Below are 23,861 nucleotides of genomic sequence, written 5' to 3'. Positions count from 1 at the left end.
TATTTATGAGAGAGGTGGAAGACACATCCTTCCTCCTACTATATCCGCGGAGGCATAAAGCACATCGATTAAGAGCTCTGAATCTGAGGAAAGCAGACTGGTTTAAAATCCTGCTCCACCACTTGGTAACAGAGACATTGGGACAAGACTTTTAACCATTATAAGCTTCAATGTCCCCTTCACTAAAATAGTCATTTGAAAGGTTTCTACTTTATACATTTGTTAGGGATTAAGTGAGGTAATACATATAACATGCCTGGTAAAATGTAAGCATTTAATACATGTTAGCTATTGTTATAATGATAACGCCACCCACAACAATGGTGAGTGTCCAAGGCCTTTTTCAACATAGAGAATAGCTACGGTACCTTGAAGTAGAGGTAAGTGTACAGTAATTTCTGTTGCATGAGTGACACCTCCCACCTGTGTTTATTTGCTGAGTTCTAATTCAAGCATCCAAAAAAGGGACAAAATATGTTTTGCTTACTAGGTGTAATATTCATGAAATGTCATCCCTGAATTGGCTTAACTTCTCCCAAATGTTCATGAGTGGGAGAAAATTCTCAAGTAAATAGGAAAAGAAAGGAAGAAAGGAGGAAGGAAGGGAGGGGGGAGGGAGGAAAGGATTGCAAGCCAGCAAGAATTGCAAAAGATAACTGATTTTAAAGATAAAATTGTTTGAAAAAAATAAAAAGAACAGAAAAGAAACACTAATTGACATCATCTCCCGCTAATTAAGGTGTATTGATACCATTATGTTGGCATTTGTTAGGCTACAGTTCTTCAAGGATGAGCCGTACTTTAGTTGTTTTTACTCCACTAAAACATAGAAAAGACCTTTCCTGAATGATAGTAGGTCTACTGTTCCAACTATTTCCTTTCTTTAGCTCACTCACTAACAAACAAATGACCCAGCTACTATGAAATAAAATGACATAACGGAGAATATTGGGGGATTATTTAAGACTCCCTCAAGTTGCCTCATTCCCTGGCTGTTCATTGTTTCTTGATATTTCAAGTCTTCCAGCCCTTGGATTGGGGTCAACAGGAATGCACTAGTCCAGGATGAATAAACATTCCTGAGACATCTTTACTTGAAGAACACAAAGGTGGAGGATGGAGACCACTAGAAGGGAATGGACTCCTTGAATGAGATTGAAAGACAATGGCAAATTCTTAGACCAATTGTGTCTCTTGGCTGCCGAGAATCCTATGTTAAGAGTGAGTATGATCTTGTATCCAGGATAAGTGGGAATAAGTACCAGTCAAGAATGATTACTGAGCTCTGCATGGGCCCAGTATAAGAGCCACATGTTTATGTCATCCTTGGTCCAGAAGGTAGGGGCTCACATTGGATTATAAAGGAATCCAGCGTACAGGGCAGTGGTAATAAAGGAAATAAGGAAACTGGGGCCATAGAATCCTATTTTTCACAGAGAGATCATGCCAGTAGGTGACTGATCTATGGGCATCAATGAGTATCATGTCTCTTCTCTGCCACAGACACAGTCGAACAACAAAACCAGGACTGTTTAAACAACTGTGGATTGTCTACTATTTCCTACCACTACCACACTCACCCCCTGTATACACACACCTTCTCCTTTTATTGAATTGAACTAAACATCATTTGACATGAAAATTTTTTAAGTTTTTTTGTCATGGAAGCCAAGGTCATCAATCTGTGTACATGTTTATCAATCAAAAATCTGTGTACATGTTTATCACTCAGGTATTTTTCATGTTTTTAATTTCATGAGTTTCACATGGGTTATTGAAACATTTTAATGAAAAGACAGCCATAATAATTTTTAAGTGATGCAACACACGTAGGTCTTGCCTAGCGTGGAGTACATTTTAAAATGTGAGTAATAAGCCAGTGGCATGGAAACAGCAGGTTTCCACCAAAAACCATCTTGAAATCACATTTTGCACAGACCAAGTTCACGTGAACAGAAGTCTCTCGTCACCAGAATTTCCACTTCAGTTAACAACATTGAAACAATCCACTGGTATCTGCTTGAGTCCAAGGTCTTTCCATGGGCAAGTGCCCCCAAGCTAGTTCCCCTCAATGAAATAAGGGTCCGTGTACGGGAAACATGTACAGCTCCATTGTAATGTACATGTAAACATTCACGGAGTTGATTTATTGTGACCCCCATTTTCTTTTGAATTAATACCAAATGGAAAAGAAAATGCTTTAAAATTAAATGTTTCATAACAGTCACTCATGGAAAACAGTGCTAGCAGATGTGGACTGAGCATTATAATGTTGGCTCAAAACTGTCAAAAGTAAATCAGTGACCTTTTTTGCACGAGCAGAGGCTTAAGACTCAAAGAACTTTTTCCTTAGGCTGCATTAATGCAAGTAGAGTCTCCATATCCTGCACAGTGCTCTTTGGAACACATTTATTAAATTTGTTTTCAGTGCTGGTTCCCTAAAGGTAAGAGGGACAGTGACATATGAGGATAGAATTGTTCAGAAGAGGACAAATGTAAGGGACAGGGGAGCTCGAGAATCATGTGTTATAAGAAGCAAAGGAAGTGGATATGAGTTTTAAAAAGTGTAAGTTGTCTTCACGTAATTACCAGGATAATCTGAGGAATAGAAGCAATCTATTCTTTGTTGTTTCCCAGAGTAGAATGAAGATGAGGTTGAGATATTAGAAAAGCAAATTTTACCAAGATATGAATGTTTCCAAAGATCAGAGATTTGGCTTCCCCATTATGACTTGTTCCAGTCTTTACTGGTTGGTGTGCTTTAACCTCACTAAGGGTTTCCATGCTCTGGGAGGAAGGGGGTACTGCCTTCAAAAAACTCTGTTCATCTAATTTCCTATCACGCTTTGGTGTCTGCATTTGATTCCAGTCAGTCTTCATCTATCTATCTGTCTAACATTTATCTCACAACAACCAACAAATGGACCCATTTGCTAATTTTGTCAATCAAATATTTTCATAGATAAAATCATGTTATAAATGCACTCAACTAACTCGCTATTTAGAGGAAACAGAATACAAATCTTTTGTTAAGAATCCTTTTGCAGTGCAAATGATTCCTTCCAAAATGAAACTTTCCCCCCTTGAATTGGTATTTCTTACACAGAGACATCTGTATATCCCAACAGCGCAGGATAGCCCACAAATCACGAAATAGAAGAAATTCTGAATCTTACAACACCGAGGATCAACTCTACTCCTCCTCTCACTGAATAAACACTTCATTAGAATGCTTCACACTGGAAATATTAACACCAAATTAATGAAGTTCAATGCCATCAGGGAGCTACGACATTAACTTCTTGTGCTCTGTGAGGGAATTAAAGTCCTTTTTATAGAGTTCCTTCCCAAGTGTAGCACTAACTAGCTATGAGTTTTGCCTCAGCTACTTGAACTTCAATTTCCTCATCTATAGAATGGTGGTAACAGCACTATATGTCCTTGACCGTGAGAACTGCGTCCAAATATACGGCCACATGTAAAACATGCAGCTTCAGGGTGCCTTGAAGGAGCAGCCTCTGTTCTGCCTGGGGTGGCCACATCAGGAATATTTGAAGACAGAAGGAATCTTTAAAGGAATCTTTAATCCAATGCCAGGCAGCACCGCAGCTATCAAAGTACTTTTAATATAACCTTTTCCTTCTAGTTTCTCTAGCAAGATTAGTAATTAGAGAACCATCCCATCTAAAGCAGTGAATGACAATAATGTTATCTAAAGTTGTAACCAAGAGTAGACAGTTAACAACATGCTTAGGAGTTAGTATTTAGAGGGCTTTATATGAGATTAAAGCAATTATTACAGAAAAACACTGGAAAATTTATGAAATCTTATTTTCAGGGGGGCAAATGTGGGAGTTTTCTTAGGGGCAGAATCACATTTTGTATGTTCTTGGCACCGTTTTAAAAAAAATATATATCTTTCTTTCTGCTAAAAGGTTCACATGGTCTCCAAGCTACTATGTTGGTGAGGTTTCTAGTGAGTAGCAGATAGCAGTATTTTTACAAGCATGAATATTTACCCCATCAGGTCAATGCCCAACTGGTCTCTGGAATATCTACAATCACAAAGATATGCTATGATGTACCATTATGTTCTCCAATCCAACAATTTATGTTTTCAACAATCCAACATCTAGCACTATCCTCTACTGATGAAATTTTTCTCCCTCCCTCCCCTTCCTTCCTTCCTTCCTTCCTTCCTTCCTTCCTTCCTTCCTCCTTCCTTTCTTTTTCCTCAAAATTAAATGAAAACAGCAAGTCTGGTCGGGAGGACAAAAATGGCTGTGACACTTGCTGTGTGACTTCAGGCAAATCATTTCCCCTCTTGGTCTCTGTTCTGTATTTGTATATAAGCAGGTGGGATGTGACTAGGAGTTGGCAAACCCCTGTCTATGAGCAACTCTGGCCTGCTGCTTGCTTCTGTATGATTTGAAAATAGCTTTTACATTTCTAAGTCATTGATAAAAGATCAAAAGAAGAAGAATATGTTGTGACATGTGGAAATTATAAGAAATTCAAATTTCAGGGCCATAAATAAAGTTTCATTGGAATACAGCCACACCCATTCATTTATGTATTCTCTATGGCTGCTGTTGTGCTAACATGGCAGAGCTGAGCAATTATGACTGAGATCATAGGGCCTGAAAAGCCAGAAATATTTACCATCTGGCTCTTTGAAGAAAAAGTTTGCTGACCCCTATACAATTACTAAGGTCCTTGCCAACTCAAATCGTTCATAATTTCTTCCCACTAACTTAATTTTAACTGCCTTTCTTTCCCTGATCTTTAGGCTTGTAAGAATTATGGAAACAGAATCTAAAATAAGTGAAGCAATATCAACAAAGTGATATGGCAAAGCTGGGGATGGAATGCAGGCCTTACTTTCGTGTCCTCCACAGTTGTCTGCCTTTCTTATCTCTATGGGGTCATCTTTTCCTGTGAACCTCTGCACCTCCCCTTTGACCTTTCTTGCTTGGGCTCACTAAGGTTACTTCTTGTACACACCACCCCTGTCCTACTGTATTGTAATAATAATAATAGGCCCTTAGATTTCTATAAACATGCCAAACTAAAGAAGGGGGTATGACTTTATTTTACAAAATAATAAACAAAAATTCCAATGGAATGGAGGTAGAATTAAAACCCTAATCTTATGATTCCCCATCTGGAGCTATTACTCTTGTGTCCTTTGTCAGTGGTTCCTTCCAGAAATTCAAATGATTTATTGCTAACATTTATTGAGCATTCGTGATTAAGTGTAGACAGAGTCTTGAACTTGGGAAGCAGTCATTTTGTATGTCCTCAGAGCCACGGTCAGACAGCCTTCCTCTCTTCCATCACCTTCAATCCCTTTGCTGTTTGCATTGTCTAGGTACAGTTGCCTTGAAAAGAATAGGTGCTCTCTTGTAAACTGTATAATCAAATAAAAACTGTTACCTGAAATCTTCTCTTTTTTATTACACACAGAATATGTATAACATTCTCACATAGATAGGCTTTATCCCCTGAACATAAGATTTCATAAAATATCAAGAGGTTGTAGGTAAATTTCTCTAAATGTCAACTCCGACCAAGACTTTGTAAAACATCTACTCCTGATCACAGCTTTAGAGAGCACCTTTGTCATTCTAGGGCATGGATCCTCTCCTCTACTAACCTCCTTAAGTGGACAATCAGATATTTTTGCAGATGTACCAGGGTGACAAGTATAATAACAAATCTCAGTGAAACTCAAATTTGGGTATTTTTTTAGTAATGAAAAAAAAGAAGAATATATGTAATCTTTTAAAGGCCCTAAGAGTAAACTTGTTCAGTGATTTGAATTTAGTAAGTCATTGATAAATTCAGCAAATATTTACTTTTGCCTTCTGGGTTCAGGATCCTCTGCCAAATATTATAGAGTATAGACAATAGTACAACTAGGAAGGGCAAGACAACTAAGACACAGAAGAGTATCACAACATGACTGTAAGGGGGCCCACAAATAAATGCCTATGGAAGTTTACAGGTCCATGTTCCGGGTTGAACATGGATAGTTTCTTGGAGAATGTAGCTTGTGACCTGTTCCTTGAAAGCTTGGGAGGATTTCACTGGAAAATATAAAAGAGATATTTTTGACCTGGATGAAGACATATGGCCTGAACAGAGGCCAACTGAAATGTGTCCCTGAAAATTCCTCTAGCAGATTTTTTTTTCTGGGTTTATTACTAAAAATAGAAAAAGAAAAAGGATAAAGTGTAGTTTTGAAGTCGGGATTTTTCTTCATTGCTTTTTCTCACTTCATATCTTTAGAGTTCAAGTGCCCTTTGAAGACATCTCTCTAAAGCTTTTACAAACTAATCTGAGGACATTTGTACCTAATTTATCCAGAGATGATAGGCCCTTGTACCGCACACATGGTCTGCATATTCTCGATTGCTACAGCCATTCTGATGATCCTTTTTATTGGTTTTATGATGGTGATAAAAAGGAAGTGTGTTGCATTTGCAAAGATTTTTAAAACATTATTTATACTTAGGATATCTGGTTGCATGCCCCTAAGTGCTGAAAATGAGTGGATTTGACTAAATAATGTGAAATAATACGGGAGTAATAGAAATGCGTTTGTCTGTCATCATGAGGAGTGTTAGGGCAGGAGGATTAGGGAAAAAGACTTTGAAAATCAGAGTTCTTGTTAGTGCCTCTTAATGGACTAACAATTTAGATCTAATTGATCACAGCTTTAATTGTCCATAATCTCTATATACTAGGGTAGCCTTGTGGGATATTACTAATCAAATTAAAACTAATTCAAAGCAATCTCCAATTACAGAATGTTTTGTCTCTCCTTTCAGGCTTGGGGAGTCAGGGGCAATGTTGTGTTGATGACAGGCTGAGCCACGTGCCACACAGGAGTAAACGGTTTCGAAGGCTCATTTTCACAGTATTGTGCTGCATAGTGGCCTTACGCAATTGTATCTAACAAAAAAAAGACTTCATTTTTTTTTTAACTAAGAGAAAATGATGACACAATTATGCTTCCAGTTCAAACATATGAATCTGCCAAGCCCTTCACATCAGGCTTCATGGTGGCCTCATTCATTAGCAACACACAGAGTCAAATAAAGTGTTATAGACTGAATGTTTGTGTCTCCCCCAGATTCATATGTCAAAGCCCTATTTCTCCCCCTGACTCCATGTAGTGATATTAGGAGATGGAGATCTTGGAAGGTAATGAAAATTGGATGTGGTCTTGAGGGTGGAGCCTTTGTGAATGGGATTAGTGACCTTGTAAGGGTCCCACAGGAGCTTGCTTCTTTCTCTTCTCCCCATGGAAGGATGCAATGAGAAGACAGACTTCTACAAGCTAGGAAGTGGGCCCTCTATGGATATCTGATCTGTACTGCCCAGACCCCAGAACTGTGAGAAACAAATGTCTGTTGTTTCAGCCACCCGGTCCATGGAAATTTGTTACAGCAGCTCAAACTGATTAAGATGGGAAGTGATAGAAATCCTGGTGAACCTGAGGAGTAGGTATTTTTGTTACAGGTCAGTGTTGAATCATGTGATTTTATCGTGTTGGGTTGTCGACCTGGGAGATGAGTGAACTTTCACGACTCTACTTTAACAGGGCAAACCTTAGCCCAAAATCCCTGTAGTCACCACCACAAGAAAACATGGGAAGACAAACCAGACTTTCCCATCCCTAACTCACGGCCGAATCCATCCACATACACTTTTTCTTGGTACATGAAAAATGCTTCTCCATTAAAAACATTTTTAACTAACAAGGAGAGGGACATCATTTTGAAAATCTACTCAGTGGTTGCTAAAGGCTGCTAAAAATGTCACAAAAGACCGCAGATTTGTGCCACATATTAGGTAGGCCTTGTTTGGGGGCTGGTGGCAATTCTCATATCTATCCCTAGCTGTTCTCCAAGATGAAATGTTTCCAGCCTCAGTCCCCATAGCTGCCATCAACTTCTTAGCCTTCGGAATCTTCCCACGTAGCCATATAGAGCATCTCCTACCTTCTCACTGTAAGTCACATTTCCTGAATTTATCTGTTACTAGGAGAGTGGCACCCTCCATAGATGTTTTCAAGTACCCCATATTTACCTACCTCTTAACTCTTCCCATGCTGTATTAAAGTTGTCTATTCATATGCCCATGTTGCTCATATGACTGTGAAATTCTTGGGGACAGAAACAATATCTTATTCATATAGTATCCCCAGTATCTAGCACAGATCATGGTACAGAGTAAGCGCTTTATTAATATGTTGAATGAATCTGTAATTTCTGTGTGTATGGCCAAGTCCGAGCAACTTCTGTTCTTATCCTGTACTCGGTTTGAAGCAGAATTCAGCTCATGAGTGCATTTTAGAGCTCCAGTTCCATAGGGCATTGGACAAAATGGTTTTTAACGTCTCATGCAGAGATGGGAAGATAATTCACATCAAACCCTATCCAGAACACAAAATTCTTATTCCTCATTAAACAATCTCTGGTCTTCCCATCAAAATTAGTTTTCTCAGTCAGTTTCTCATCTCTTACCACCTCACTTACACCATGTTCCTCTAAAAGGTCCCCCTCTGTTGTCTCTGCAATTCATGTCCTCCCCTCTTCTTGCAAACCCCATTGAAAACAAGTTGGCAAATTAGCTAAACAAGGATGATCTCATTTTCCTCAGTACGCTAGAATGTTATAGGCTACAGGAGAAGGAATGGGGAGGGGTCTGAGTTAACCACAGATAATGGATTAATTAATGACCAATAGCAGGCTAAAAGCTAATTAGAGAACACATTGTTTATTCAAACTACTTCATCTTTTCTTTTCAATTTCTTGCCTGTTCTCTGCCTTCCTATTGCACATTTTTCTGAAGCTCAGCAAATATTTTGAGAAATCTGTCAACAATCCCTCTAGTTGAGTCCTCTAACAATTTTAATTTTTTTTTTAATGTTTATTTATTTTTGAGAGAGAGAGGGAGACACAGAATCCGAAGTAGGCTCCAGGCTCTGAGCTGTCAGCACAGAGCCCGACGCAGGGCTCAAACCCAGGAACCGCGAGAGCATGACCTGAGCTGAAGTTGAAGTAAGATGCTTAACGGACTGAGCCACTGAGGTGCCCCGAGTCTTTTAAAGAAGGTACTACTTCTTTAAAATTACTGAAAGTTGTTGCCTTTGAGGAATAACTTCTAAACTTGGGACCAGTCTCTTACCAAAAGCTTTTTGTTCCTTAATGAAGATGATAAGATATTTCTGCAACTAACACTAGGTATTCAAGTGGAATTCCTGGCCACAATAACACAGAGGCATAATAACACCATCTACCTCATAGGGCCACTAGGAGTACAAAGAGAGGTACTACAGTTTCTAGCACATTGTGAATAAATCTTAGTTTTTATTGATGATAATATTAATTAATGCCAATATTGATTAATGACTATTATAATCTTGAGGAATTGCCTCAAGAATTTGGGCAAAGGGACTTAAAAAGATAGTATACAAAGGATCCTTACTAATTATTAGCATACTGCACTTGCAACTGAATTTAAACTAATAGCCATTTTTAGTACAATTATTAATTACTACTGCTACAACCTGAGGCATTTTGCCCTAGACCTTCCGAACATACTTGATTACAAAGGACGCTGGGCTCCAAATTCTCTAACAAGAAAGTCAGCTGTCATTTTTCTATTAAGTAGCAAAATCACATGGTTTTCTATGTCCTTCCTCCTCTTAGGGTATTTTCTTGTAGACACAAAAGCAAGCATGGAAGTTTTAGAAGAAACTAATATATCAATGGGCAATCATGTTGACTATGGACATGAGTAGCTTTTTTTCAGGAAACTTTTGAAATAAAATTAGAAAGAATGGGGAATAAATAAAAATTTGATTTCCAGGACAAGATGTCTTGTGGTTAAATCTACAAAGGCAAGGAAGCCTAGATTTCACAGAAACTGTCTGCATCCACAGCAAAAATGACAATAGTCTAAAGGTAGATTGAGTTCCACTTTTGTGATGTTCTACTAGATATTCTAGTGTAACAGAAGGGAAGCCAAGGAAAAATTGGCCTTTACAGGACCATCTGGGAGACGTTCCCTGGGAAATTCAAGATTAGGGATCCTGCATTTGAGTCATTTGTGGCTTAATTCAGTGGAGAACCTTATGAGATGAGACTCCTTAGTTCAAGGAAAGAAGGGCTTTAAAATCCTATAAACAAAGGCTTCTAGGAAATCAAATAGCTCTTACCAAACATCTGATGAATTAAGTGCAAATGATTTAGAAACATGTGGATTAAATTTCCTTTAAAGTGCACATGGGTTTAAAAGTTAAAAGGGAAAAATTTGCTTTATGAAAGTCATTTTGGGTTTTGTTAAACCCAATAAAAGGAGGCAGGTCTGTGTTTCCTCCCATGAATGTATCAGTGTATTAAATGTTCCAGTAATAATCACTTATTGTTCAAATTCTACAAGATTCCTTGGGGTAAGGCTGAGAATGAAATTCTGTATTCTGTATAAGGCAAGACTTAAGGAGTATCTAAACCGACCACAGGAAGATTTGGGTTTCGCTTACGTATGTCAAGAAATTACAATATATAAAATTTTAGGACAAGTTCTGAACTAGATAAAGCCATATATTCTCTAATCTTATAAAGAGTGATTGTAATGAAAAGAAAACAAAGTGTGGAATCCAAATTAGGTTTGGGCCTCTCCACTTACAAGCTGTGTAATCTTGGGAAAATAACTGGCCATCTCTCAATCATACTTTAATAACATCTGCTTAAAAAGACTGGTGTGAGGATCCTAATGAAGAGTGTACATACAGATACTAGGTGAGTTGTTAACATTTTATAAAGGTACTCTTTCCCTTAGGTTTCAGCGATACAGAAAACATAAATATATACCTACTTTCTAATCCATTGGGAACATTAAGAAGCTAACTGAAAATCAAAGAAAGGTAGTTTTCCTTTAGGTTATCAGACTCACAGGTTAATGATCTATTAAGATCTCAGAAATTCCCCTTTAAGCTGTTAAGTATTTATCACCTGTAAGAATATTTGCCAAAATCTATTCCTTGAATCAACATTTATACAACATGATATGGTTTCAAAATAACATTGAATGATCAGAGAAGTTTGCGAACCACCGCATATTCTAATAGGGAGTCAAGATGATCTGTAGCATATTAAAATCACTGAAAAAAAGACATGAGTGAATCAGGTAACCCCTCCCCTCTTTTTTTAGCCTTGTTAATATCATGGAACACACTTTTACAAATCCTTTAAGAAAATGAGTTTTTTTCTGTATAGATTGGCTTGTGTAAATAAGGATTTCCTTTAATTTTCCCTACACCCTCAAAAAATTTCTTCAAGCTTCTAGAAACAAGAGGAGAAAGTTAGTTTCCTATTCCAGGATGTAACATGAAAACTGATCTTCCATTATCCATATCTTAAAGATTTTATTTTAGCACAAGGCCTGCATGTAACAAGTACTTTATAAATACTGACATATAAACTTTGGCCTTTTAACTTTTTTCCACTCTAAATAGTTTCTTTATTCATGCCTCATGTAAAGTTGCTCTATACTCTTGACAATTTTAATTACCTTATTCTCAGTCTTCTCCAGCTTTTTATTTCTCTCTTGAAGTAGACAGATCAGAACAGCCTTGAAGTATTTCAACTGTGGACACCCTACATGTAAGACAAGATTTGCTGTTTTGTTTCTGATGATGCCCAGCACCTTGTAGACCTTCCTGGTGTAAACTCAGGAGGGAAGTAGATTTCCACCTTGGACTCTAGTCTGTAACATATAGTCTGCATGTCACTTTTGTTTTATTGAAATCTTGTATTAAAAATGAGGTATATTGGGTACCAGAGTGGCTCAGTTGGTTGAGCATCCAAATTCGGCTCAGGTCATGATCTCATGGTTTGTGGGTTCAAGCTCCATGTCAGGCTCTGTGGTGACAGCTCAGAGCCTGGAGCCTGCTTCGGATTCTATATCCCTCTCTGCCCCTCCCCTGCTCTCTCTCTCTCTCTTTCAAAAGTACATAAACATTAAAAAAAATTTTAATAAAAAATGAGATATATTAAGATCTCAATATGCTATGATTTAAGAATACTGTATAAAATTTCTTTTTGAGGAGTTTTCACTACATATTGCATGTGATGGTAATTTGAAGCCAACATTTAAAAAAAATTTGACCTTACTAATCTGCCTTCTCAGAGTTCAGCTCATTGCCATGGCCTTCTCCCTTCTGCTCTTTCCCCATGCCTTTTAAAAATCCTACTGCCTTTATCAAACTTCCTTCCTTTTCTTTCATTCATAGCTCCTATTATTATCCCTGCATTCCCTTATATGTTTATTTACATATTATTCATACAAAAGAATCCTCAAAAAAAGTTCCACATCATATACATTTCATATGAAATTCCTATATATTATCTCTTTCTTTTTTAAGATTCACAGGGCACATTAGTACAAAAAGGCTCTGAGAAGTCCTGCAGAAAAAGAAACCTGGTGAACAAAGTTTTGTCCAGTGTGTCCAAAGTATTGATCACTGTACACTATTTCTTAATTAATATCCAGTTTAGAAATAGACTGATTGGAAAGGCTCATGTTAAGAAGTTTATTATCTCCTGTGTACAGCACAGTGCCCAGCACTTGATAAACACATGAAGAGTTTTTACAAGTCCTTCTGGAGTTCAGTGAACACACAGAACAATTAAAGTGGGAATTAGAGAACCTGAACTATGCTTTCAGGATGCCGAGTGGCAAACAATAGAAACCAGCCTTGTTAAATTTAAGAGGAAAATAAATTTTTTTAAGGATAATAAGTAGCTTCCAGTATCTCTGGGTCAAAAGTTTAGAGACTACTCAGCCAGGGACATCTAGAATGACAATAATGTTCTCTAAAGCTGTGATTAGAAACATTTATTTTTAGAGAAAGAGAGCGTGAGGATGAGGGCCAGAGGGAGGGAGGGAGAGAGAGAGAGAGAGAGAGAGAGAGAGAAGAAGAAGAAGAAGAAGAAGAAGAAGAAGAAGAAGAAGGAGGAGGAGGAGGAGGAGGGGGAGGAGGAGGAGGAGGAGGAGGAGAGAGAATCTCAAGCAGGCTCCACACTCAGTGCAGAGCCTGATGTGGGGCTTGATCCCCCAACTCTGAGACCATGACGCGAGCCAAAATCAAGATTCAGATGCTCAACTGACTGAGCTACCCAGGCCCTCCTAATTAAAAACATTTTTAAGTTTATTATTGTTCTCTTTTCATTGTTTTTAGCAGTGGAAGTATGGTATTGTGGCAAAGAGACATGGGTTTGCATCCCAGCTTTTTCTGAGCCTTGACCTAGAAAAGTCAGCCATTCAATCTGAGTTGTGCAGAATAATGATCATAGAACATACTTTGGAGGGCTCTTAGGAGGCTGAAATAAGAAAACACATGTTAAGCTCTTGGTACACAGTAGATGATTCATAAAGGGTAGCTATGCTATATTTTAAAGAGAAATGTGTTTCTAATTCAGGGAATAATCCTTTCATCACTTGGAAACATTGAAGGTCCAAGGAAGAGGGGGCAGGTGATCAGGACACAGGCTTTTACTGGGAATCTGCACTTGTCCAGTCTGATTTTGGCCCATCATGTCTTGATGGCAGAGGTCTCACCTTAAACCCAAACCTCAGGGACTCTTCTGGCATATGCCTCCTTTTAGGGAGAAGGCTAAACGTTTGGACCAGATGACTTTAACTTCAATTTTTTTTAATGATTTATTGATTCTAATTAAAAATTTTTTTAATGTATAGCAGAAACTAGTTAGCTTTAATTTAGGACTGACATTTACATCCTGCCTGGGAAGTAAGAATCCAAGGTGGACAGTTCATTTTCATTTTGGTGAAAAGCATCATTTAAATGTCAGAAAACTGCATATTTAACATTTGCAGTAATTAAGGGACTTTAATTTAATAATAAATCTCTCTGTCTTTATCTATTTACACACTTTCCTCTGTCCTGGTCTGGCACTTTCCTTAGTGAATCAACTATCACTAATTGCTTCTTTTTGAAGTGTAAATATGTTTTAATTCTTCTTACAGGCCAAGTAGCACGTTTACTATTTAATTGGTAATTACTTCTTCCATGAATTACTTCCTTTTGGGGGCTTCTCCCAGGGGAGCAAAGAATTTTGTTTACACTTTGCCACCGTGGAAATCAATCTCTCTCTAATTCTGAGGGAGCCTGCTTCATGACATTCACCTCCAACAGGCCTTCCTCTGAGAGCCACACTCATCACAACTGCCAATGGGGACAGTACAGTGTCTCACAGGGACAGACTGGATGAGGATGGAAAGAGCATGGAAATACTTTGTGATTTTAATTTGCCTCACATTGCAGAGTACATGTTTAATATCACAAATTTGTAGCTGAATGATGGTTGACTTACATTTAAGGGTTCGGGTTGTCAAGGTCTACCCTAAGGTCTATTAGCCAAAGTGCTGGTTTCCATATCCCACTATAAGCAGCTTCAGTAAGGTTGAAGTCATGGGAGACTGCAGGAGTTCAGATGCCCTTTGGAGAAGCGAAGGTCAATCTATGCATCCCGGATAGAGCATGAGATAATAATTTATACTGAAAACCAATCAATACAACAGCAACACATAGTTTTCTGATATTCTGGGGCACACAATAAACGAGGAGCAATATAATTTAGCCTAATGTAAACATTACTCTTTAGCCTATGAATTGAAACAATGATTTTCTTTCATTTACCTAGAAAATGCATACATATGGACATGACGTTGAGAAGCACACAAGTGTTCGGTGATAAGTTAATATCTGGCTGAAGTCCATCAGCCACTGTAACAACTATTCTCTCTTTTCTTCTATACTCTTCCGGGGATAATCTGCACACATGTAAGTATGTAAGCATACATATTCTTTTGTGTTTCACAAATGACAGCATACCATACATGCTGCCTGTGCCTTATTTTATTTTCACTTGACAATGTTTCTTAACTATAGCATACACATGGGATACGCTCATTTAAAAAAAATTTTTTTAACGTTTATTCATTTTTGAGAGATGGAGAGAGACAGAGTGTGAGCGGGGGAGGGGCAGAGAGAGAGGGAGACACAGAGTCCGAAGCAGGCTCCAGGCTCTGAGCTGTCAGCACAGAACCCAATGCGTGGCTCAAACTCACGATGTAAGATCATAACTTGAGCCAAAGTAGGACACCCAACCGACTGAGGCGCCCCTAAACTCATTTTTAGTAGCTGTTTAGATAGAGTTCCATTGCATGGAATTACCATAATTTATTTAATCAATTAAATTAATTAAACAAAGAGACCCTTACACTGAAGTTGCTCTAATGCCGTGGTGGTTTACCTAAGCAAACCAAAATCTAAGCCTGTAGATGCCTCAAGATTACAAAATTGAAACTAAGTACAACTGATCACAAACAGCCAACTAGGCTTTAAGCTATGGCCAATCAAGAATTTCCTTACTCTGGGGTGCCTGGGTGGCTCAGTCGGTTAAGTATCTGACTCTTGGATTTCGGCTCAGGCTCACGTGATGATCTCATAGTTTCATGAGTTTGAACCCCATATGGGCTCTGCGCGGACAGCCTGAGCCTATTTGAGATTCTCCCTCATTCTCTGCCCCTCCCCACCCTTCTCAAAGTAAATAAATAAACTTAAAAAAATTTTTCTTACTTTGCTTCTGTCTTTTCTTTATAAAATCTTCCCCAGCTCCTGTTGTTAGAGGGCTTATAACCACTTTTGGTTTGGCATTGCCCTATTCGAATTGAGTTTTGTTCAGATACACTCCTCAATTTTTAAATATGTCTTAGTTTATCTTTTAACACCTGTTCCCCATCATTGTAATTCACACTGCTTCTAACTAATCCCTATAAAAAATACTATAGTGAATATTCTTGATTATAAATTATTTCATAGCTGTGGAAGTAAACCTATAAAATAAACCTCTAAAAGTAGAGTTGCTTGATCACTGGGTACATGCTTTTAAACTGTTGACTGATTTTTGCTATATTGCCATCCATGAAAGCTGAAGGCATTTATACTCCCACCAGCAGTTTAAGATGTTTCTTTTCCCACAAGAGAGCTTCACTGTTATTCATGTGCCAGTATCACACCGGTTTAATTGTAATTCATTATTGTACATTGTACCTACTTTTCCTGAATTACTCTTTTTTTTTCCCCCAAAACTTTCCTGGCTATTCTCGACAATTCATTTTTTCATATAAATTTGAGTTTGCTACCTATAGTTCTAAAATAAATCCTGCTTATATATTTATTGAGATTGAGGTAAATATACAGAATAACCTATGAAAATTAGTGTATTTTTGACATCGAGTTTTTCTATAAGAAAAAAATGTTTTGTTTAAAAAAAAAACTCTTCTTTTAATGTTTCTTGGTAGTGTTCAACAAAATCCAGTATCCATTCCTCATTAAACCTCTCAGCAAATTAGCAGTAGTAGTGAATTTTGTCAACCTAATATAGGGTATCTACAAAAAAACTATGGCTAAAAATATGGTTAATGTTGAATGGTTGAATGCTTTCCGCAAAGATCAGGAATATATCAAAGATCTATTACCACTTCTAGTCAACATTATACTGTGTTGAGGCCTACTCAGCACAATGAGGTAAGGAAAAGAAATGAGAAATTGTTTGCAAAGAGAGAAATAAAACTATCTTTATTCACAGATGATATGACCACTGTACAGAAACTCCTATAGAATCTACAAGAAAACTACTAGATTTGGGGCACCTGGGTAGCTCAGGCAGTTAGGTTTCCGACTTCAGCTCAGGTCATGATCTTGCAGTTTGTGAGTCTGACCCCTTGTGGGGCTCTGTGCTGACAGCTCAGAGCCTGGAGCCTGCTTCAGATTCTGTGTCTCCCTCCCTCTCTGCTCCTCACCCGCTCACGCTGTCTCTCTCTCTCTCTCTCTCTCTCTCAAAAATGAATAAACATTAAAAAAAAAAAGAGGGGCTCCAGGGTGGCTCAGTCGGTTGAGTGTCCAACTTCAGCTCAGGTCATGATCTCACAGTTCATGGGCTCGAGCCCTGCGTTGGGCTCTGTGCTGACAACTCAGAGCTTGGAGCCTGCTTCACATTCTGTGTCTACCTCGCTCTCTGCCCTTCCCCCATGCATGCTCTGTCTCTCTGTCTCTCAAAAATAAGTAAATGTTAAAAAAAGAAAAAAAAAGGGCACTTGGGTGGCTCAGTTGGTTAAGCGTTCGACTTCAGCTCAGGTCATGATCTCACAATCTGTGAGTTTGAGCCCCATGTCGGGCTCTGTGCTGACAGCTCAAAGCCTGGAGCCTGCTTGAGATTCTGTGTCTCCTTCTCTCTCTGCTCCTCCCCCACTTGTGCTCTGTCTCTATCAAAAATAAATAAATGTAAAAACAAATTTTTTAATTAAAAAAAAGAAAAAGAAAACTACTAGATTTAATACATGAGTCTAGCAAGGTTGCAGACAAGACACATATACAAAATTAACTGCATCTCTGTATACTAGCAATGAAAAATCAGAAATTGAAATTTAAAAAATTTACAATGGAATCAAAAAACCTGAAATACTTAGGGGTAAATCTGACAAGTGATGTGTAAGATTTGTACACTAAAACTACCAAACAATTTGAGAGAAATAAAAGAAAATCTAAATAAGTGGAGACAGATACTATTGCCGTGGATCTAAAGACTTAATATTGTGTTGATTTCAATTCTCCCTAAGTCGATATATAGATTCAATACAATCCAAAAAAAATTCAAATCCAGACTTTTTTTTGTAGGAATTGAAAAAGCTGATTCTATAATCTATATGGAAATGTAAAAGGCCTAAAATAGGCAAAATGACTTTTAAAAAGGAGAACAAATTTGGAGGACTTACACTATCTCATCTCAAGACATATTTATAAACCTACTGTTTTCAAGACAGGGTAGAATTGGCATAATTATACATAAGTTGATCAGTGAAACAGAATAGAGAGTCCAGAAATAGACCCACATATTTGCTGGCAATTAATTTTTGGCAAAGGTGCAAAGATACTTCAATTTTTATATACACACACCAAAATTTCAATACATAAAAGCAAAAAATGATAAATTGGACTTTATCAAAACTAAGAACACCTGTTCTTTGAATGATACTGTTAATAGAATGAAAAGACAAGCCACATACTGGGGAAAATATTTGCAAATCTCATATCTGATAGTAGACATTTATCTAGAATCTATGAAGAAGTCTCAGAACTCCATAATAATAAAACAATTTTACAAAATTAAAAAGCAAGTTTTTAGGAAGCTAAATCTAGAAGCTAGCAAAAGGTAAGCCTGGCTGAGACAGACAATGGAAGCTAAGCAATCAATTATGACAAATCCTTAGTTGTTTTTTATTTTTATATTTTAATTTTGTCTATAAGCATTCTAGTATATGTCATTAAATAATAAGGACTCTTAATAACATGTAACCATTATACCATTATCATGTTAAGGAGCAATTTCAATCAATAATTCAAGCATAACAGTTGTAACATATTACATACCAACTATATGGCACAAATTTTAAAGATATTATTGAATGTCTCATATAGGAGCCCTATAAGATAGATACTAAAATTCCCTCTTCAAAAATAAAGAATTAAGGCTTAAGAACACCAAATAACATGTTCAAGACCATTCAGCTCAAAAAGTTGTAGAACTTGGATTCAAACCCATATGTGTCTAACTTTAATATGTCATGATCTTTCCACTGTTGTATCCAGTCTTTCAGTAATTGTAGAAGTAGTGGAATGTAAGCAAAGAATGTTTTTCAAATCCCCTGCCATATTAATTAGGCTATACACTAAGCTCCTATAACTAATTCAAACATGACAGAAAACTTTAAAAATATAAGTAAGATAGACATTCATTTCTCTCTCTCTGAGTAGTAAAGAAAAAGGTGGCCTAAGACTGCTATGGCAGCTCTGCTCCATGAAGTCATCAGGCACCTAGACCACTTCTATCTAGTTGCTTTACTGTCTAGACTGATGTCTACATGTGTATGAGTCAAGCCAGCTCATTAGTACCCTTTCTTGTTCATGGCAAGAGGAAAGAGAGAGCAAGCTGATTCCTTTTATCAATTCAACCCAGAAGCTGGACAACTCTCTTGCACTCATACCCAATGATTTTAGTCTCATGAACACACATAGCTGCAAAGATGCTGAGATAGGTCTTCTCCAGCTAGGCTCCCAAAGAACTCAACTTCTAAAAAGAAGTACAGTTGGCAATTGGGGCGAAATTAATTATCAGCTTGCTGTTCTTTCTCTAGTCATGTGTTCTTGACACAACAGATCTGACTTCTACTACGGGGTGACTTTGGGAGACTTGTAGCTATCAGCTCTCCAACCTTGCAAAATCATTGGCTAAACTAAGTGGTTGCTCCGTAATTCATATACTCTTATTTCTTGTGCTCTGCTTCCTTTCTAGCCCATAAGCAGAAAAATGGTAACCTTTTGAGCTTGGAAATCTAAAGTAGTAACTTGAGTAATAGGTATTATTAGCCACATATGTAGCTATATATAATATACATATGGCTATAGTAATAGCTATAATTATTTGTATATTTCCTATGTTGTACATAGCCAGCAATTCTCTTGGGGAAGGGAGTGAGTATAACAGGATGTTCTTGGCCTCTTATCAAGAGGAAGACACCAAGATTAAGGGACAGACTCCAAAACTTTTAACTAATAATTTATTAATGGGTGAAAAAAAATCAGACCAAGGGGCGGTATGCATTGAAAGCTGAAGAAGTGTCGCAGTCTAAGCTAATCCCAATTGCCATTGCCACAATAATTCATAATAATTTATAGATCATCCTTTCTCCCCATTTGAATTTTGAATTTTGAATAGAATAAAATACCATGGGCTAGAGAAAAGTCAAAGTGTATCCAGAAATACCTTCAAAAGCAATCCACCATTAGAGTTATTCAGTGGTTCTAATATGTATTTTGTCTTAAGGCCAAGGAACTTCATAATGATGACATCAGGCTCTCCTTTCAAAATCCATTGACTTCCTAAACATGAGAGTAATGTCTGAAACACAGAGGAAGCCTTCAATTCTGAAAGACAGACAACTCTCAATTTCCTCCTGGGTAAACATAGGACTAACTCAACCACAAGATGGGAAGCTCAACTTATCATACCAGAATAATTAAATTATAGTCTCAAAAATGTTTTAGTAATATAATGTAAACAAGTACAAGATGGCAACACACTTATTTCCTGGCAGTAATTTTATAGTGTAGAAATTATAAATATGGAGACAACTTACATTTACTGGGCAATAACTTCAAAAGAGGATCTCTTAAAAAGGACTTGGTTTCTAGAAGGGTATTCAGGATTCCTATGGAGCAAGGGTGGGGCTCAAAACTCAACTGGTGAAAGTCAAGGAGAGATGGAAGAAAGGATATGTCATTGAATATGAGAGGGATGTTTTGAGTCTAAGAGTTTATTAACTCCATCTTTGATTTCTGCCCAAGCAAAACTCTTCTAAGATATAACCAACATCTTTTAGAAATTTTAGTTATTATTCCATTCATCTTCAAGTACAGTATTGTTATACGACTACATAACACGTATATGACAAGTTATGATGTTGTATATGATGCTGCTGGAAGATCTGAGTAGATTAAAAATGACTTTAGCCACTGGTGGGTCATAGAGTGAGCACAGAGTGAGCATTGAGCTGTGGGAGTCTATTTTCTGCCTTTCTGTTCTGAAGGGCAGACTGGCTGTCTCAATCATTTTTCCTTATTTTAATAGTATCACTCTACTTTTATATATGTAGTGAAATATCCTACTAGACCAGAGGCCAAAAACTAGTGACTGACAAGCAAATTCACACTAAATCATGTTTTGATGGCCAGCATAGTGTTTATCTTTTAAAATTTTAATTGATTGTTTTAGTGGAAATTCATCATGCATTTTGGTCACCTATTTCTTTTGAATACTCCTATTGTTGTTCACTCCTTCTTTCTCCTTCTCTTTCTTTCTCTCTTTCCCTCTTTCCCTCTTTCCTTTCCTTTCCTTTCCTTTTCCTTCCCTTTCCTTTCTTTCCCTTCCTTCTATCCTTCCTCCCCTCTCTACCCCCCCTCCCTCCCTTCCTTCCTTTCCTTTCCTTCCTTTTCTTCCTTTCCTTCCTTCTTTCTCTTTCTCTTTCTCCTTTCCTTTCCTTTCAATCCCTTCCCTTTCTTTTCCTTTCTTTCCCTTCCTTCCATCCTTCCCCCCCCCACTAGCCCCCTCCCTCCCTCCCTTCCTTCCTTCCTTTCCTTTCCTTCCTTTTCTTCCTTTCCTTCCTTCCTTCTCTTTCTCCTTTCCTTCCCTTCTCTTCCCTTTCTTTCCCTTCCTTCCTTCCTTCCATCCTCCCCCCCCCCCCCACCTAGCTTGCCTGTCTTCCTTCCTTCCTTCATTCCTTTCCTTCATTTTCTTCCTTTCCTTCTTTCTTTATTCCTGCCTTGTAAGTCCTTTTCTCTCTAAGGGAAAAAACTGATACTCTTTTCCCCAGGCTTCCTTAAAGCAACCGTATGGGTTCTCCCAGTCAGCCAAACTAAAGTGTAACTTCACTTCTGCAGTAGGCACTAAAAGGAATCCTGTCTGACTGGGGTGACAACAGCAGTGGCAGAAGTTTCTGTCTAGTAGTTAGCATGGGTGGTGTGAGTTTGAGTGTGTATGTCCAATTGTGGCTACTGTAGGCTCTTTGCTAGGCTAGCTCTGCAGTATATTTTGGGTATTGTTGTTAGCTGCATAATCTCTAAGACTGACTGTTTTAATCTGTTCAGGCTGCTGTAACAAAACATCATAGATTAGGCATCTTATAAACAACAGAAATTTATTTCTCACAGTTCTGAAAACAGGAAGTTCAAGATCAGGGGGCCCACATGGCCAGGATCTGGTGAAGACCCTTTTCTGGCTTGAGACCACTGACTTATTGCTGTGTTTGCTCAATGGTGGAAGGAGCAAGTGAGCCTGTCCCTGGCCCCTTTTATGAAGGCAGTTATCCCATAATGAGGTCTCTGTCCCGAAGACCTACCCAAAGGCCCCACCTCCTAATAACATCACCTTAGGGGTTAGGATTTCAGTGTATGAATTGAGGGTGGCAGGGCACAAACATTCAGATCATAGCACTGATTCTCTGGTCTTCTGGAGCCTATCTAAGTCATAAATTTTTCAGCCTTAAAAAATTGAAACAATTGACCAAAATGCCCAAATTTCTGGTTTATTTCAGAAGAGCATATTTGGCAACCTTGAGCTTACATTCCTACAGGTCAACATTCAGCAGCACCACTCATACTAGGCTGTGATATTTTTATTTATTATAAGAAATAATATATATACTTGGTCTTCATCCCCATTTTTGGCATAGAGTTCCTACAGCTCATGAAATTTTCTGAGTGATAAGAGCAACGGGAGAGTCTTTTGCTGTAATTTGGCCTCTGGTGCTGAGTTCCTTAAATCTCTTCAAAGCTATAATGGTAAAATGGGTGTCTTGCTATTCATAACAAGTCTCCTTCCATCGCAACTAGGGTTAGGTTAATGAGGTGACTCTTTGGAAACACCTAAGAATAGAGACTCGTTGCCACAGAAACATCACATGAATAGATGGTTGAAACTTTCCATCCCACCCTCTGATTTCCTGGTAGGGGAGAGGGCCAAAGGCTGGTTCAATCACCAATGACCAAAGTCAATTAATCATGCCTGTGAAATGAAGCTTCCATAAAAAAAAGAGGGGGTTGAGAGAGCTTCCTGGTTGGAGAAGCAGAATACTTCCATATACCACCATGCCAGGCCCCAAACTCCATGGAATAACAGCTCCTTTGCTCAGGACCTATGTATCTCTTCATCTGGCTATTGATTTGTACTTTAGTATCCTTTGTAACAAACTAATCATCTAGTGAGTAAATCAGTTTCCTAATTTCTGCAATCCTCCCTCTGGCAAATTAATCAAACACAAGGAGGGTGTTACGGGAACCTCTAATTTATAACCATTGAATCAGAAGCACAGGTAACAACCTGGACTTGAGATCTGCATCTGAAGAAGAGGACAGTCTTGTGGGACTGAGCCTTAACCTGTGGAATCTGACGCTGAGTAGATAGGGTCACATTGAGTTGAATTGTAACACACCCAGCTGGGATTGGAAAAATTGCTTGGTGGTGTGAGGAAATCACCCTCACCACACACACATAGTCCCATACGTTGAAATTGGTTTGCCAAAGTCTTCCTTACAGGCACATGTCATGTACTTTATACGTATTTACCCTTGGTAAGTATTTCAATGTTTGATCCTGTGATAGTTTCCCACAGGCTCCACCATTCTCTATTTTCATAATATCTTCTCAGCTGATGTATTTATAGCAGCTGATGCCTTGACTAACTCAAAATATAGTATTTTTATTCACTTGTTTTTAATTAATATATACATTTATCACTGGGGTCAATAAGTAATCTTTAAGAAGTGAAGATATTTGAGAAAAGATAGGGATGTAATAAAATAAACCACCATGTAGATTATTCACATTCCACAGAAGCTATAGGTCATGTTGTGTGCATCATGAAGTGTGCCAATGAATATAAAATTACCCATTCACTTACTCATTCACTCAGAAAATGTGTATTTGCAATCTAGGCACAGAATTTATGGTTAAGTTCTTACAATGACCCAAATGTTTCTGAATTATTTGCTCCTACTTGTCTCTACTGACCACAGTTCTTGAGGAATTATCAAATAAAAAGAGGGGGTGTGGGGTGTATGGAAAAGGCAGGAGAGAGAACAGGGGATAAGAGGAAAGGGGTGAGTATAAAGACCGTATGAAAAATGTGAGTATCCAAAGATTACTGGT

At 37.9% G+C, this 23,861-nt stretch overlaps 1 long non-coding RNA gene across 1 annotated transcript; it reads right to left on the bottom strand.

The window, feature by feature from the left end:
• Nucleotides 1-5,072: 5,072 nt before the first annotated feature.
• Nucleotides 5,073-14,530, bottom strand: LOC132665124 (uncharacterized). Its single transcript, XR_009603985.3, has 3 exons — nt 14,409-14,530; nt 11,587-11,672; nt 5,073-5,410 (listed from the first exon to the last, which is right to left on the bottom strand). It is a non-coding gene; the product is annotated as an uncharacterized LOC132665124 (long non-coding RNA).
• Nucleotides 14,531-23,861: the final 9,331 nt, after the last annotated feature.

The sequence above is a fragment of the Panthera onca genome, chromosome D3, assembly GCF_046562875.1.
Source record: "Panthera onca isolate mPanOnc1 chromosome D3, mPanOnc1 haplotype 2, whole genome shotgun sequence".
NCBI lineage: Eukaryota > Metazoa > Chordata > Mammalia > Carnivora > Felidae > Panthera > Panthera onca.
This window is presented reverse-complemented; position numbering and strand designations above follow the sequence as displayed.